The 15,942-nt window shown below is 42.7% G+C and overlaps 1 protein-coding gene across 9 annotated transcripts in view; it reads left to right on the plus strand.

Moving 5' to 3' along the window:
- The first annotated feature begins 433 nt into the window (after positions 1-433).
- The window catches only part of cysltr1 (cysteinyl leukotriene receptor 1), a 65,113-nt gene continuing 49,604 nt past the window's right edge, over positions 434-15,942 (plus strand). For 2 of the 9 annotated variants that reach the window (XM_052021084.1, XM_052021075.1), the window contains exon 1: positions 434-1,354. The gene's annotated coding sequence lies outside the window, so the exon portion shown is untranslated. Of the gene's footprint in view, positions 1,355-2,046; positions 2,616-3,234; positions 3,335-5,159; positions 5,424-15,942 lie in introns of those variants that run through there. The other 7 variants (XM_052021078.1, XM_052021081.1, XM_052021080.1 and 4 more) reach the window with 7 other exon arrangements.

Raw genomic sequence — 15,942 nt, forward strand, 5'->3', positions numbered from 1 at the left:
TGCAAAATCTAAAGTGGATGTTGAGATGCAACTCAGCAGGGAATGAAGTATGGGGAAATGCAATAGTTGCATATGGCTAGGATAAGTCATTCCATTTTGCTATGGAGATAAGTAGGTTCAATAACTCTCCGAGTACTTGCTTTGGCTAAAAGGCTCATATCTGGAATTTGTGGAGAAATCTATCATTCTCACACTCAAGTTAAAAAAGAGAGCTACATAAATCAGTTTTATGAATACCCAGCTGGTTCCATAGCACAAAACCACCTCGATTTTAGCATTATATCTCAGAGAGAGGCCACAGGAAGTGGTACGAGGAACAATGCCACAATGTGTTTCTCGGTATGTAAATAGAGCTGAGGAAACTTTACCCTGCCTCTGATTGAACAGGGAATATCTGACACTGACCATGATCGGCCAGCCACCAAGGAATAGAGAGTGGGGGGAGCTGGATAGGGCAAGAAAAGAACTGAGAAAGAGAGAGATAGTGTTGGGTTGTAGGAGGGGAGCAAATGGCAGGAAAGAAATCGAGAAAGGTAGATCTGGGCTGGGTAGGAGAAGAACTAAAGGTGAGACTGCTGGATTGGAAGGCATATGCTGGAAGAAGATCCAGCTTCAAAAGACAGCAGTCTTCTGCAGTAACTAATGTTATTTTTCTCTGACTTCATCTTGACCTGTTTTCTTCTCCAACATGAAATTGACATTTCAGTCAACCAGTGAAGAGCTTTTTGTCTTTCAGATATTATACTAAACACCCTTGTCTGGATTCCTGCAAAACCCTCCTTGAAAATTCCCAGATATTATTTGTCAATATTCCTGTGGATACCATTTCCTAAATGCCAGAATACGTTTGCAAAAGTGGAAGGAGGGTTCGGAATTGTGTTTCTTTTGAGCATAGACAAGATAGGCGGACACAGAGAAATCTCACCATCACAAACAACACAAAGCCCAGGTCCCAGTTCCAAATTCGCGCCCTTCAGCCAGATTCCTGTGATTGAAAATTACGTGTGCCAATTAAGTTCTGTAGGTGACTAAATAGAGTTTTTCTTCCCTCTGGTGCGTCTGGATTCATTTGTGTCCCTATCAAAAGGCTGCACTAAATCAGTTGCTGAGAATGTTCCTGAGTTGAAAGGCTCTGACATTTCGCCAGTTTTATCCGTTATTGCATAAATAGGGGCGGCTCTCTGACACGGTGTAACGCCTTAACAAAACACCAATGTGGGAGGATTTCCTGCTCATTGTCCAGGCACCGTTCCTTCACAAGCAGAAGGAGGAGCAGCCACGGATGAATGTGTCTCCGCTGATTACAAACGGTGAGAAGGAAGCAGATCAGTTAAGAAGTGGTTCGTGAGGTCAGGTAGGAAAATTGTGTTCATTCTGTATTGATGCAACGCGTTTAGGAAAGACGCAAAATCCGCGAACTTCCCCGTTGATAAGGACCAGAATCAGTAGTCACTGTTGTGCATACATTTCAGGCTACTATCTTTTGCAGTGTGCAGTATTACACCGAAGGTGTCTTTGCATTTGGAGTTGATAATAATCAGGTTATTTTGTAATGTACGTTGTGTTCATTGTTGCACGAAATATGGCTCGCATCACTAACACCAAAGAGATTAAATACTGTCCTTTTAGAAAATTGAACGACTAAACTACAATCTATTCCTGGAAAATCTAAAATGTTGTAATAAAACTAGGAAGTGCTGGAAATCCTTTCGGCAAGTCAGGCAGCATCTGTGAAATGGAAAACGGGAGTAAAGATTTCGGGGGTATATAGAAATCAGAGCTGTTGCTCCGCGTTGCATTAGGGAGGTGATAGCGATCAGGGGTTCTTAGCGAAGTGTCAAGGAAAAAAGTTTTGTTTTAAATGGAAATCTCTCCTCGAGCTAGAAGGAAAAGTAATGAATATAACACAATTCGGACGATGTCTTTGCCGGACACATCATTCTTATTATTCTTATTATGCAATGGTCACTGGCTGTTGAGATTGTTCCAAAGGGAAGTCTCTCTCCTGGAGAGAGCAGTGCAGTCAAACAAAACGAAAGGGAGACTCGCATCCAAGAGGCATCGTAGGACCTCGGTGAGGTGTAAGAGCAGTCAGCCGCCAGCGGTAGCTGATACTTCGCTGTGTCGGCTGCAGCTCTGTCGCTCAGCGTTCGCTCCGGCCCATCTGACACCTGCCCTCTCACACCAACAATTCATGGCTGAATTTGCGTCAGGATCCCAGTCCGCCAGCGCTGAATAAAGTCAAAGTCGAGTTTATCGTCATGTACACAAGTACATGTATGCACACGTGGAATGAAAAACTTACTTGCTGTGGCATCACAGGAACATAATGTTACCACGGCCCCCCTTTAGCGCTGGCTCTCGTTCACAGGACTGCTGGTTGAACAGTAACAGGTTGACCCCAGTTGCGGGTTGTTTCACCGGGGTGCTGATGAAGGATCTCGACGCGAAACGTCGACTGTTTATTTCCCTCCGTGGATGCTGCCTGACTTCCTCCAGCACTTCGTGTGTGTGTGTTGCTCCAGCTTCCAGCATCTCTTGTTTCACTTGGGTAGCGCCGGAGAGGCCAGTCCGGAGAATAAACTGACATTTGAAGGGAAGGGTCACATGGAGAGGTAGATGAATTTGAAAAATATTTCAGAACTAAAGGGGTGAATTGTTGGAATTGTCACCACTTATCTGCTTTTATTTTTCATTGTACATTTTCCCCTCGGAGTTTGTTTCCATCCTTTGGCTTCATCCTTGCCAAATCTCCTGCAGCCAGTTGGTGCCGAAGCCTCCATCTGCTTCCTGTCAGGAACCCTGGACTTGCCTACCTTCAAGCTTTTGCTGCTATTCCCAAGGTTAACAAGAACAGGAAAGTCGGGCAGCGTTTCAGCTATTGAGTCTGGGAATGCCAGTCACAGTATGCCCAGGACAGAGCAGAGAGCTCTGGCTTACACTGGTTGGGACTGGGCCAACAGTTCATTTAGTCTTCTCTGACCAACCTACTCGAATGTTTTCAGTTCCAATTTAGATGCTATTAACTTTCAGTTCCAGGTATTTTTTAAAAAGTCTTATCAAATGCATTCCACCCCTGCATGCTGATGTACAGGAAAACTCCTTGGGAGTACTTGGAAAACTTCTTGGAATGTACCCATGGGGCATTCATGGTACTAAGACTGGCAGATTTTCTAGTCTGTTACATATTACTCATCATTACTGACACACACTTTTAATTCACCTTTTTTTTAGGTGTTGCACAATAAGTCTTCCAGTTAACTAGGCGAGGTTAAAAGGAACCATGGGAACAAGACCCCAGAGAATTTAAAGGGAGAGCAGGAAAAAGAACCAGGTGCTGCAGAACCATTGCATTTTCTGAAAAAAGAATCAGATAGTAGCCAATGCAAATGTCTCAGTTCTTAAAACTGTCTTTTTTTTTGATAATCTCTTTGTGGTCTCACCATTCTCTCTCTCTGTATCACCTGCCCCACAACTCTCCAGGGGATCCATGTTTGACCTGTTGTTCATCCCTGATTTGAATCGTTACTCCACCACTATCCTTCAGCTGCTGGGACTGTAGCCTCTGGAATTCCCTCCCTAAAGCTCTCTGCTTCCCCACCTCACCAGCTCTTCCTTTTGAGATGCAACTTAAAATTCATGCCTCCTTTCCTAACATCTCATGTGACTTTATATAAGTAATGTATATGTATATATTATATGTTTATAGTTATGTTTTACAGTGTTCTTGTGATGTTGTACTTTAAGCATCTGTTATAGTTTCCCTCTAAGTTAATCTCTTCAGCAATTCATTTTCAGCATAGATATCTACTCATCTATAGATTTACCTCTTGATAGATAGTGGACGTGCTAGTTAGCTTCCGTTCGATTTGCTCTCCTTCATGTTCTTTTACTGAATATGGTTGCTCTTTATACTGTAATTTTATTGCATTTATTTCTGAAGATTTGCTTCTTTTTGTTGCTTTTAATACAATTTTCATTCTATTCTAGTTTCTTTTGCTATCAAAGTTTTGGGTCTTAAATCCTCTATTACTATCCATCTCCTTTTGTTTACTCGGCAGAGCTTTCTTTCTTTAATTTCTTCCCCGACAGACTTGCACAAGGTTACAAATCTGTTTGTCCTGGTGTAGGAAATGATACATTTATACTAGGGATTGATATTTTATTTTTAGTTCAGTCTGACTTTTCATTTATTACAATTTTGCAAAACTCCAGATTTTTGGATTTTATGAAAAAGTAAGGTATATATCTCAACTTTTGGTATCAGATTAACTGAATTAAATGTTCAAAATCCATTCATTTTCAATTATGTTTTTGTTGATAAGGTTCACTCCACCCTTCACTAAGAATCCCAGGTCATGTCACTGACTAATATATTCTATTACATGTCCACAAACGAATGCAACTGGCCAGTAATCTATGGACAATACCCACCTTTTTAAAGCTGCTACTTTACAGCAAAATGCCTAAAATATTATAAATGTTGCACTAATTTTAAAGTTTTTTTTTCATTGGCCTTTTGTTTCATTGTTTTTGTTTGGCTTTGTTAAAGCCCTTTTGTATCTGCAACATTTGCACACTTGACAGTGTACAAATTTCAAGAACATTAGAAATATTACAGGAAAAAGGGGCCAAACGATAATTTTCATGTCTAGACTTTTACAATTGAATTATCCTGTATGATAGTTGTGTACGTTGCTGTTAATAAGCTGCATGAGAATTGTGAGCCAAGGCCATTCCTTGGCTAAAGGAAGAAAATTAAATTAATATATGCCTGACACCATGAATGCTAATCTGTTAATGTTTACATCTCTTTAATACAATATGCAGACCACAGACGATGGATAACCCAGCATGTGAATTTCATGTTTTATCTTTTTTAATTCAAAAGATTTCAGGAGTATTTGGAATACTGTCTGATTTATTGTTCATTCCAGTAAACAAAGACAGAAATAAATGTTTGGGAGAATCATGTCCTCAGGATGTGCCAAAGCATTTCATGGCCAGTGTTTTATTTTAATACGATGAAGATAAACAAAACATTGGTCTCACAAGTGAGCTAAGCTGTTCATTAAATTGTTTGATTAAAGATGTTAGCCCACAAATCCTTCTGCAATTTAAAAGATGCCATGTGATTTTTTTTCTATTGTTGCGTCAAGAGCCAGATGGAATCAGAGACAATTACAACACAGAGGAAGGCAGTGGATCCATTGTGTGCATATTGGACCAAGGAGAACTATCCAACATGATTATTCATCCTAGTACTCAGTCCAGATATTCAGCTCATCCAAGTACTTTTCAAACATCCTGTGGTTTTCTGCTACCCGTATTCTACTCCCATTTTGAACAGGGAGTTGCAGACCCTTGTCTCAATTTTGTGAGAAATGTTTTTTACCTAAATTCACTTCTGGTAATTCAATCAAGTAAGTTAAACCTAGTATATTTGTTATTAACCTTCTGTGTGAAGTTCTGGTTGCCTAGCTGTGAGAAAGACATCATTGAGCTGGAGAGAGTGGAGAAAAGATTCACAAGGATGTTACTGGGACTGGAGGGCTTGAGTCATAGAGTCATACAGCACAGAAACAAGTTCTTCGGCCCAACTGGTCCATGCCGACCAAGATTCCCATCTAAGCTAGTCCCATTTTCCCACATTTGGTCCATATCCCTCTAAACCTGTCCAAGTGCCTTTTAAATGTTGTTAATGTACCTGCCTCAACCACTTCATCTGGCAGCTCATTCCATATACTGACCACCCTCTGAGTGAAAAAGTAGCCCCTCAGGTTCCTATCAAATTTTTTCCCTCTCACCTTAAATCTATGCCCTATATTTCTTGATTCCCCAACCCTAGGGAAAGACTGTGCATATTGACTCTATCTATCCTTCTCATGACTTTATACACATCTACAAGATCACCCCACACTGTCCTATGCTCCAGTGAAAAAAGTCCCAATCTGCTCAATCTCTCTCCACAACTCAGTCCCTTGAGTTCTGACAACACCCTCATAAATCTCCTCTGCATTCGTTCCAACTTAATGGCATATTTCCTATAACAGGGTGACCAGAACTGAAGACATTATTCCAAATGTGGCTTCACCAGTGTCTTGCACAACTGCAACATAACATCCCAACTTCTATACTCAGTGCCCTGACTGATGAAGGCCAGCATGCCAAAAGCCTTCTTCACCACTTTGTCTACCTGTAAAGCCATTTTCAGAGAACCATGTACTTGTACTCCTAGGTCCGTCTGTTCTGTGACACTCCCCAGGGCCCTACTGTTCACTGTGAAGTTCCCACACCGACTTGTCTTCACAAAATGCAACACCTTGCACTTAGCCTAATTAAACTCCATTTGCCATTCCCCGGCCCACTTACCCAGCTGATCAAGATCCCTCTGTAAATCCCGATAAACATAGAAACCATAGAAACCATAGAAAACTACAGCATAGAAAACAGGCCATTTGGCCCTTCTAGTCTGTGCCGAAACATTATTCTGCTAGTCCCATTTACCTGCCCCCAGCCCATACCCCTCCAGACCTCTCTCGTCCATGTATCTATCCAATTTACTCTTAAAAGTTAAGAGTGAGCCCACATTTACCACATCAGATGGCAGCCCGTTCCACACTCCCACCACTCTTTGAGTGAAGAAGTTCCCTCTAATGTTCCCCCTAAACCTTTCCCCTTTCACCCTAAAGCCATGTCCTCTCGTACTTATCTCTCCTAATCTAGGTGGAAAGAGCCTACTTGCATTAACTCTGTCTATGCCCCTCATCATTTTGTAAACCTCTATCATATCTCCCCTCATTCTTCTCTGCTCCAAGGAATAAAGTACTAACATGCTCAATCTTTGCCCTGTAACTCAACTCCTGAAGACCCGGCAACATTCTTGTAAATCTCCTCTGCACTCTTTCAATCTTACTGACATCCTTCCTGTAGTTCGGCGACCAGAACTGCGCACAATATTCTAAATTTGGTCTCACCAATGACTTATACAACCTCACCAAAACATTCCAACTCCTATACTCAATACTTTGATTTATAAATGCCAGGATGCCAAAAGCCTTTTTTACAACCCTGTCTACCTGTGACTCTACTTTCAGGGAATTATGTATCTGAACTCCCAGATCCCTTTGTTCCTTCGCACTCCTCAGTGCCCTACAGTTTACTGTGTATGTCCTCCCTTAATTTGTCCTTCCAACATGCAACACCTCACACTTGTCTGCATTAAATTCCATCTGCCATTTTCTGGACCATTTTTCCATTTGGTCCAGATCTCTCTGCAAGCTTTGAAAGCCTTCCTCACTGTCCACTACACCTCCAATCTTAGTGTCGTCAGCAAATTTACTAATCCAATTTACCACATTACCTTCTAGATCACTGATATATACAATAAACAACAATGGCCCCAACACAGATTCCTGAGGCACACCACTAGTCACAGGCCTCCAATCTGAGAAACAACCATCCACAACCATTCTCTGTCTTTTCCCACTCAGCCAATTTTGAATCCAGTTTACAACCTTTCCATGGATACCCATTGACTGAACCTTCTGAACTAATCTCCCATGTGGGACCTTGTCAAGGGCCTTACTATAGTCCATGTAGACAACATCCACAGCCTTACCTTCATCTACTTTCTTAGTGACCTCCTCAAAAAACTCAGCAAGATTCGTTAAACACGATCTACCACGCACAAAGCCATGCTGACTATCCTTAATCAACCCTTGGCTGTCCAAATACTTATATGTCCTATCTCTCAAAACACCTTCCAATAATTTACCCACTACTGATGTCAGGCTCACTGGCCTGTAATTACCTGGTTTACTCTTTGAGCCTTTCTTAAACAATGGAACAACATGAGCTATCCTCCAGTCCTCTGGCACCGCACCCGTGGCTAAGGACATTTTAAATATATCTGCCAGGGCCCTTGCAATTTCTACACTAGTCTCTCTCAAGGTCCGAGGAAATATCTTGTCAGGCACTGGAGATTTATCTACCTTTATTCGCTGTAAAGCATCAAGTACTTCCTCCTTTTTAATCTCTATATGTTCCATGACACTAGTGCTTGTTTCCCTTCCTTCCATATCCACGATGCCAGTTTCCTGAGTAAATACTGGTGCAAAAAAGCTGTTTAAGACCTCCCCCATCTCCTGAGGCTCCACACATATATGACCACTCTGATCTTCTAGGGGACCAATTCTGTCTCTTACTATCCTTTTGCTCTTAATATACCTGTAGAAACCCTTTGGGTTTACCTTCACATTATCTGCCAAAGCAGCCTCGTGTCTTCTTTTTGCTTTCCTGATTTCCTTTTTTAGTATTTTCTTACATTTCCTATACTCTTCAAGTACCTCATCCGTTCCTAGTTGCCTATACCTGCTATACACCTCTCTCTTTTTCTTAACCAGCTCACCAATATCCCTTGAAAACCAAGGTTCCCTATGCTTGTTACCCTTGCCTTTAATCCTGACAGGAAAATACAAACTCTGCACCCTCAAAATTTCGTCTTTGAAGACTCTCCATTTACTGAGCACATCCTTGCCAGAAAATAACTTATCCCAATCCACCCTACCTAGATCCTTTCTCATTTCCACAAAATTGGCCTTACTCCAATTTAGAACCTCCACTCGAGGACCAGACCTATCCTTATCCAAAATTATCTTGAAACTAATTGCATTATGGTCACTGGACCCAAAATGCTCACCTACACATACTTCTGTCACCTGACCTGCCTGGTTCCCTAATAGGAGATCAAGTATTGCATTCTCTCTTGTTGGTACCTCTATATATTGATTTAGAAAACTTTCCTGAACACATTTGACAAATTCCAAGCCACCCAACCCTTTCGCAGTGTGGTAGTCCCAGTCAATATGTGGAAAGTTAAAATCCCCTACTATTACAACTTCCTGTTTCTTACATTGGTCTGCTACCTCCCTACAGATTTGTTCCTCCAATTCTCTCTGACTATTGGGCGGTCTATAATACAACCCTATTAGTGTGGCCACAACTTTCCTATTCCTCAGCTCCACCCATATGGCCTCTGTAGACGAGCCCTCCGGGTTGTCCTGTCTATGCACAGCTGTGATCTGTTCCCTGACCAGTAATGCCACTCCTCCCCCTTTCATCCCTCCCCCTCTATCACGTCTGAAACAATGGAAGCCCGGAACATTAAGCTGCCAGTCCTGCCCCTCCTTCAATCATGTCTCACTAATAGCAATAACATCGTAATCTCATGTGCCAATCCACGCCCTAAACTCATCCACCTTACCTACAATACTCCTTGCATTGAAATAGATGCACCTGAGAACATTACTATCATGTACAAACCTTTGACTTCTGTCCATACCTGCAGACCTCACATGATCATTTTCCTCCTCACTTTCTTCTCTAACATTCTGGTTCCCCTCCCCCTGAAAATCTAGCTTAAACCCACCGGAGCAGCACTAGCAAACTTACCTGCAAGTATGTTAGTCCCCTTCCAGTCCAGGTGTAAACCGTCCCTTCCGAACAGATCCTACCTTCCCTGGAACAAAGCCCAATTATCCAGAAACCTGAAGCCCTCCCTCCTGCACCAACTCCTTAGCCACGTATTTAGCTGCATGATCCTCCTATTTCTAGCCTCACTAGCACGTGGCACTGGTAGCAATCCTGAGATTGCAACCTTGGAGGTCCTGTCCTTTAACTTTGCACCTAATTCCCTAAACTCTCTTTGCAGGACCTCCTCCTTCTTCCTATCCACGTCATTAGTCCCAACATGGACCACGACATCTGGCTGCTCACCCTCCCTCCTGAGAATATCCAGAACTCGATCTGAGATATCATGGACCCTGGCACCAGGGAGGCAACAGACCATCCGGGATTCACAATCTCTCCCACAGAATCTCCTATCTGTCCCCCTAACTATCGAATCCCCTATCACTACTGCTCTCCTCTTTACCCTCCCTCCTATCTGTGATGAGGGTCCTGCCTCCATGCCAGAGACTTGACCACTACAACTTGTCCCTGGTAGATCGTCCCCACCAGCAGTATCCAGAACGGTATACTTACTGTTGATGGGAACAGCCACAGGGGTGCACTGCTCCTTCTGCCTAATCCCCTTCCCTTTCCTAACAGTCACCCAGCTACCTGCCTCCTGACTTTTAGGTGGAACTATCTCCCTGAAGCTCCTATCTATGTCTGCCTCTACTTCCCGAATGATCCGAAGTTCATCAAGCTCCAGCTCCAGTTCCCTAACACGGTTTGCCAGGAGCTGCAGCTGGATGCACCTTTTACAGGTGTAGTCTTCAGGGACAAGCGTGCTGTCCCTGACTTCCCACATACTGCATTCGAAGCACACAACTGCCCTAGCTGCTGCCTTCATTACCCAATCCGATTTTATTTAACTTAAAGGAACTTACCGGCCTTACCTCTCAGGGTGCTAGCTCTTCCTCAGCCTCTGCTCGCCGAAGCCTCTTGAGCCAAAGCCTCAAGGCTCCACTCCTACCCTGAGCCACTCACACACTGGCCAATCCTCACTGGCCGCTCCTCTTAGTTACCCCTCCTGATATTCTACTTAAATATTTATCACAGATAACAGGTAACCTTACCTTTGCCTACCTACCAGCTACTCACCTGCCTTACCCCTTTATGCCAAAGCCCCTTGAGCCGAAGCCCAGAATACTCTGCTCCAACTCACTCCGCTGCCCGCTCTGACGCTGCCCGCTGTATAGGTGGTTGGCTTTTTAAACTACCTGCACCGCGCCTGCGCAGTCCAGCTCCCACTCAACCACTAAAAACTTTTAAAACACTTATCAAAATACTAACCCTATTAAAAACTAAGCCTTATACTTAAAACTTAATAAAAAGAAAAACTTATCTGCTCTGAAGTCCTCCGAAGCGAAGCCCACGAAGCCTCCGTTTTTTTTTCACTGTCTACAACACCACCTATTTGAGTGTCATCTGCAAACTTCCTAACCATGCCTGTACATTCTCTCCAAATCATTGCTATAGATGACAAATAGCAAGGTATGATGAAAGACTGGATAGGCTGAGGCTTTTTTTTTTACCCTGGAGTCTAGGAAGCTGAGGGGTGACCTTATGGAGGTATATAAAATAATCAGGGGCATAGATAAGGTGAATGGTCACCTTTTTGTCCCAGGGCAGAGGAGTCTAAATCTAGAGAGCAAAGGTTTGAGGTAAGAGGGGAAGGATTTAAAGGGGACCTAAGGGGCAACTTTTTCAGATGGTGTGTATGTGGAACGAGCTGCCAGAGGAAGTGGTAGAGGTGAGTACAATTACAATGTTTAAAAGACATTTGGACAGGTACATGGGTAGGAAAGGTTTACAGAGATATAGGCCAAATGCAGGCAACTCGGTAGGCAACTCGGCCATCATGGAAGAATTTGACCAAAGGGCTTGTTTCTGTGCTGCATAATTCCATGAGTCTATAACTTACACTCTTAATATAACTAACTGTCCCATATGATCCACCTCAGCCTCTTATAATTTTATTTCCATAATAAGGACAAATAAAAGAATCTAGTTTTATTCTCCTTAGAGTAAAGACAATTGGGAGGTGATTTGATGCACAAAATTTAATGGTTTTAGTAAATAGGGAGGAACATCCCAGAAGCAGAGGGGTCAAGAGCCAGAGGACAAGGTTTCAAAATGACTGGGGGGAAAAAAACTGTTATGAGGAATGCTGCAGTAAGTGAAGTAAGAACAGAAACTGTTGGAAACATTCAGATGGTCAGGCAGTATCTGTGGAGAGAGAAACTGTCAGTGTCTCAGGTCAGGGATCCTCCATCAGAGCTGGGAAAGAGGAGACCTAAGTTAGCTTTAGGTAGCAGAGAAGGTAGGTGACAGGGTTGTGTGGAACAAAGGGAATACCTCTGCAAAAGGGGAGGGGGTGTTGCACTGCAGGGAGAGCATTATAGCAGTGGACAGGAAGAATATCCTGGAGAGTTTGGCCAATGAGGGTAGAATTTAGAAATAAGTAAGTGATCACTTTGATATGGTTATACTGTAGGCCTCTCCATAGTCAGCAGAAATTAGAATTACAGATTGCAGAGGGGTGTAAAAGCAAAAGGGTTGTAGAAATGGGGGATTTTGACTTTCCCAATATTGACTGAGATTACCTTAGCATTAGGGGTTTAGATGGGATGGAATTCATGAAGTCCATCCAAGAGGGTTTTCTTGGAACAGTATGTTGAGAGTTTTATGAGTGAGGTGGCTACACTTGACCTTTGGGAATTAAGACGGGCAAGTGATTGAAGTGTCTGTGGAGGAACCCTTTGGGAACAATGGTAATAATTCAGTAAGCTTCAAGGTGGTCACAGGAAAAGATAAGGTTGGTCTGTGAGAGTGAACCCTAAACTTGGCGAAGGCAGATTTCAATAGTGTAAGACAGGATCTGCTGGAAGTAGATTGGGAGTAGCTGCTAAGTAGGAGCACATCCCTGTAGTGTAAGAAACAAAGACTGTAAGTTCAGGGAACCTTGGTTAACAAAGAATATTGAATGTTTGATCAGGAATGGGAAAATGATTTCAAATGTGTCCTTTGTGGTTTATAGGGGGATAAAGGAGAGAACAAGAAATAAATGAAGAGGGCAAAAAGAGACCTTGGCAAGTAGAATGAAGGAGAATCCTAAAAAAATTATATGTATATTAGGAGGAGGGTAGATTGGGAAAGAGTAGGTCTCCTCCAGAACTAAGGAGGTAATCTTTGTGTGAAGTCAGGGGATTTGAGCAAAGTCCTGAATGAATACTTCTCATCTGTATTCACCAGGGAGAATGTCGTGGAGGCTAGAGAGTTAAGGGAGGGATACGCTTATATTCCGCAGCACGTCCACATCAGGAAGGAGGAAGTGTTAGAAATATTTGCGCACATTATGGTGGATAAATTCCCAGGCCCTGATCTATCCCAGAATCTCAAGGAAAGCAAGGGAGGAGATTGCTGGGGCTCTGATGGAGATTTCTGTGTCTTCATTAACCCCAAATGAAATACGGGAAGACTGGAGGATAGCTAATGTTCTTCCCCCTTGTTCAAAAAGTGCAGTGGGGACAAGCCTGGAAACTACAGGCTGGTGAGCCTTACGTCAATGGGAGGAAGATGTTAAATTTGGTAAATTGGTTTACTATTGTCACATGTACCAAGGTACAGAGAAAAACTTGTCTTGCATACTGTTCATACAGATCGATTCATTACAACAGAGCATTGAGGTAGTACAAGGTAAAACATTAACAGAATGCAGAATGAAGTGTTACAGTTACAGAGAAAGTGCCATACAGGATGACAATAAGATGTAAGGTCATAACAAGGCAGATTGAGAGGTCAAGAGTCCATCTTATCATACTAGGGAACTATTCAATCGGGATAAAAGATGTTGAAGAAGGTTCTGAGGGACAGGATTTGTAAAGACAAGTACTGATTAGGAGGAGCTAGCATAGTTTTGTGTTGGAGAGATCCTATCTAACACATCTGAGTTTTTTGAAGAGGTAACTAAGAAGATTGATGTGGGCACAAAGTAAAGCTTTTGACAAGGTCTTGTATAGTAGGTTGTTAGAGAAGGTTAAGGGAATCGGTATCTGAGGCATGGTGGCATACTGGATACAAAATAGGCTTGATGATAGGAGGCAGAGGGTAGTGGTGCTGGATCTTTCTGACTAGAAATCTCTAACAAGTGGTGAACCCTGGGGATTGGTGCTGGGACCTTTGCTGCTCAAATGAGAATGTGGGTGGCCTGATTAGCAGGCTTGCAGATGGCAAAAGATTGGTGGAGTTGTAGATAGCGAATGTTGTCCAAAGATACAGCAGGACATAGATCAGCTGGGAAGTTAGCAGAGTAGTGGCAGATGGAATTTAATCCAGACATGTCTAAGATAATGCACTTTGGGAAGTCAATTTCTGGTGGGACATGTGGAGTAAATGACAGGGACCTTAGGAGCGTTGATGTACAGAGCACCTTGGGGTGCAGGTCCATAGCTTGTGGAAAGCGATGACCAGGTTGATAGGGTGGTGAGGAAGGCATTTGGTATGCTTGCCTTTATAGGCCAAGGCATTGAGTATAAAGTTGAGAAGTCATGTTGCAGTTGTACAAAACATTGGTTTGATAATATTTAGAGAATTGTGCATAGTTCTTGTTGCCACACTACAGGAAGGATGTGGTAGCAATAGAGAGAGTGCAGAAGAAATTCTCAAGCATGTTGCTCAGAATGGAGGACTGTAGTTAAAAGGAGAGTTTTGATGGGCTGGGTTTATTTCCACTGGTATGAAGGAGGCTAAGGGGTGACCTAATTGTAGATCATAATATTATGAGGGGCATAAATAGGATAGAGTCTTTTTTCCAGGACAGGGATATCTAGAACTAGAGGGCACAGGCTTAAGGTGAGAGGGGAGAAATTTAAAGAGGATCTGAGGGGTGTTTCATACAGAGGGTGATGGTTACCTGGAATGAGCTGCCAGAGGAAGTGTTAGAGGCAGATACAATTAGAGCATTTAAAAGGCATTTGGACAGGTAGAAAGGAAATGCATACAGGCCTAACGCAGGGAAATTAGATTAGATAAGATATCTTTATTAGTCACATGTACATCGAAACACACAGTGAAATACATCTTTTTGCGTAGAGTGTTCTGGGGGCAGCCCACAAGTGTCACCACGCTTCTGGCGCCAACACAGCACACCCACAACTTCCTAACCTGTACGTCTTTGGAATGTGGGAGGAAACCGGAGCACCCGGAGGAAACCCACGCAGACACAGGGAGAACGTACAAGCTCCTTACAGACAGTGGCTGGATGTAAACCTGGGTCACTGGCACTGTAAAACATTACGCTAACCACTACACTACCATGCCTGCCCTGATTATCATAGGTAGGCATCATGGTCAGTGTGGACGAGGTGGGCTGAAAGGGTCTGTCACTGTGCTGTACGATTCTATGATTCTAAAATGTGTTGCTCATGGTAAAGCTGTGGAACTGGCCCAGCACGCCCAACTATACAAAAAAAAAGATGATGAACGTATTCAGACCTGAAACATTAACTGTTTTTCTCTCCACAGGTGCTGCTGACATGCAGTGTTTACAACATTTTCTATTTTTATTTCCAATTTCCAGCATCTGTAGTTTTTGACTTTCATTTACTGCAGTGAGTGGTTATGGTCTGGAATACACTACCTGAAAGTGTGGTGACAGATTCAATTGTGGTTTTCAAAAAGAAAATGAATGAATATTTGATTTTTAAGGAATACTCATTAAAATAAATCCTGAGAAGTAGCTGCCTTCTACATTGCTATATTTTATTTTACCTTGATTAAAACTACCCTCCAGCTTCCTTTGTTCCAAAGAAAACAACCACAATCTAACCAATCTCTTCTCATAACTAAAATCCTCCAGTTGCAACAATATGTCGGTCGGTAAACCTGTGTATCCGCTCTGGAGGAACCATAGTGATCATGTTGGAGGTTATTTATGTTTCAAGCTCTATTTGCAGTGAATTTGCACACCTATTACTGTTGACTGGAATTTCTATCGAACAAATGTCAATGAAATACCTTTGATGCATGGTACATACCTGCATAATTACAGGAAATACAAATTCTATAATCTGGTTAAAAATAAAAGTAGGAATTCCACAATGGTGTAACTAACAGAGCTGTTGCCTTACACTCCAGCGGCCCAGTTCAATTCTGATCTCCAGTGCTGTCTTTAAGGAGTTTTTGCATTCTCCTTGTGACTTTGTATTTTTCCCCTGGATGCTCCAGTTTCCTCCCACATCCCAAAAGAGTGTGGGTTGGTAGTTTAATTGGCAACTGTATATTACCCCTAGTGTGTGGAGGTAGAATCTGGGGGGAGTTTATGGGAACGTGGGGAGAATAAAATAGAATTAATGGGTACTTGAAGGTCCGTATAGACTTGGTGGGCCGAAGGGCCTGTATCTATGCTGACTGATTCTATGACTGAATCAAAAC

The sequence above is a fragment of the Pristis pectinata genome, chromosome 8 (genome assembly GCF_009764475.1).
Source record: "Pristis pectinata isolate sPriPec2 chromosome 8, sPriPec2.1.pri, whole genome shotgun sequence".
Taxonomy (NCBI): Eukaryota; Metazoa; Chordata; class Chondrichthyes; order Rhinopristiformes; family Pristidae; genus Pristis; species Pristis pectinata.